Raw genomic sequence first — 2,234 nt, 5'->3', positions numbered from 1 at the left:
GTAAGAATCAACAATCTGTGTGTACGTAAACGCTAGTGTTAGCGCCAGTATTGTCACGTAAAACTGAAATTTCTGGAAAACCTCAACACGCCTATAAATATAACTGACGCACGAAAAGAAGAGTATCTATTATTAGTTCACTATAGTCAGTGTGCTTCAGATTTTGGAAGCTATAACTGTGATTGTTATAACGCTTATCAATCGGAAAATTTCAGATATTCGACCAGGAGCATTTACAAAGTTCGAACATTACAACTCATTTAACTTCTGTGGATTTTCATCGGACATTAGTATTTTTACGAAAACATTACATAACGTCACCGTGGAAAACTCAGTGTGTGTGGCTGATAAATAACGAAGGACAAGGCTAGCTAGCTTGCCGTTAAGCAAATCATACCTACTTCAACCCGCAATTAACTCGCTAATCGTGAACCCTCGATAAGATATCGAAGAAGTTCCAGATTAAAAGGAAGACTTTATATTGCTTGTAAGTTTGTGAAACTTTTGTTTATAAATCATTGTTTGTAATAACTATTTGTAAGAACTGTTATTGTAAATTGTATTGTTGTGTATATATTAAAACGTATTTGTATAAAAGAAAACTGTGTGTATCAATCATGTTGGTAAATATCATAAACTGACTATGTATCGGCTTTTACTTAACTACTAAATCCAAAGTACAAATTAACTACTAAATTTAAATTTATCAGTTAACTCAATTTCAGACCATTTGAAATTCTAATAGGTAACAATCTCCATCTAAAAGCCACATGTAAATAAGTTGCTTTCATGAAATATCCGTAAGCCATTTCATAACTTAAGCAGCTGGTGATTTAAAGAAGTATCAATTCTATTGCATAAAAAACAGTATTGTCGCTGGTAAAAAATTGTTATATGTAAAAAAAGTTATTTCAATATTTTAAGAAATCTACTATACAACCGCTATAAAATATTACAATCTACTTAAATTTTTTGACACACATAGAGCATTATCTGTTTTCAATGCCCCCCAGTGGCACAGCGGTATGTCTGCAGACTTACAACGCTAGAAACCGGGTTTCGATACCCGTGGTGGGCAGAGCACAGACAGCCCTTTGTGTAGCTTTGTGCTTAACTACAAACAAACAAACAAACTGTCATCGACGGGCGAGAATGTGCCGCCATCTGTGTGTAAATTCTAAACCTAATGTAACAAACATATAATATTTGACATATTTAAAAAGAACTTCACCATAACATTTCTATAATATTTGTTTGTTTCTTGTTAAACACAAAACTACACAATGTGTTATCTGTACTGTGTTCACCGCAGGTATCTAAAATCGAATTTTAGTGCTATAAGCTCCTAGAGTAACTGTTGAGTCGTCGGGGGAAGGAGCGGGGGACAACGAAATAAACTGGTCTGAATAATAGAACACATAATATTTTTTAAGAGAGAATACTACAATGCAGTAGCTGTATGTGGAAAATGGCGAAGATGCGATTTCGAGTAATATTTTCTAAATTTCCAGTATAAACAAAACATTGATATCAATTGTGAAATATTTTACGTCTTCCTGGTAAGTAAACATTAATAAGTAGAAAATTTATGAATGTTCATTATATTTATATAGCACAAACTGCCAGCATTAAACAAGTTGTCAAAAAGAAAAATAAGTTTTAGAAAATTAGTTTGATAGAGTATAGACCGAAAACTTTATTTTGCTTGGCAACAATAAACCACAACAATTCCTTGAAACTTACTTGTGTAAAATTACAACAATAAATTACATTCCGTTTATTTTTTATATCGACACATACCGCGTTTGCTTGTAAACAGGGGTGAAATTCTAAAAAAAAAAGTACAGTTACTCAGCTGGATGAAGTGGACCTGTTTTTGAAAAATAAAAAAAAATCTATGTGTAAACATAAAAAATCACAAAGCAGCTCAAATAAGTTCCGGTACTTAGTACCGGCAGAACTTCACCCTTGCTCGTAATTAACCACTATTTTATTAAATGAAACCAAGTATTTCGAGTACTTGAAACAAAGCCTTACAACATAAACAACACTATTTTATTAGGTCGTCAAGAAATTAATGTCGCTTTTTTTTAGTTGAAAAAACTCGAACAATTTATATATCAAACACAAAACATTTATTAAATGATCTTATCGACGATGCTTTTCCATCTTACAATCAGGTTGTTAATGCTCTGATTAAAGAAATCACTTGGCTTTGAAACAAAAAACATGTT

Source organism: Limulus polyphemus, unplaced genomic scaffold, assembly GCF_000517525.1.
Source record: "Limulus polyphemus unplaced genomic scaffold, Limulus_polyphemus-2.1.2 Scaffold2787, whole genome shotgun sequence".
Classification (NCBI taxonomy): domain Eukaryota; kingdom Metazoa; phylum Arthropoda; class Merostomata; order Xiphosura; family Limulidae; genus Limulus; species Limulus polyphemus.
Note: the sequence above shows the minus strand (reverse complement) of the source record.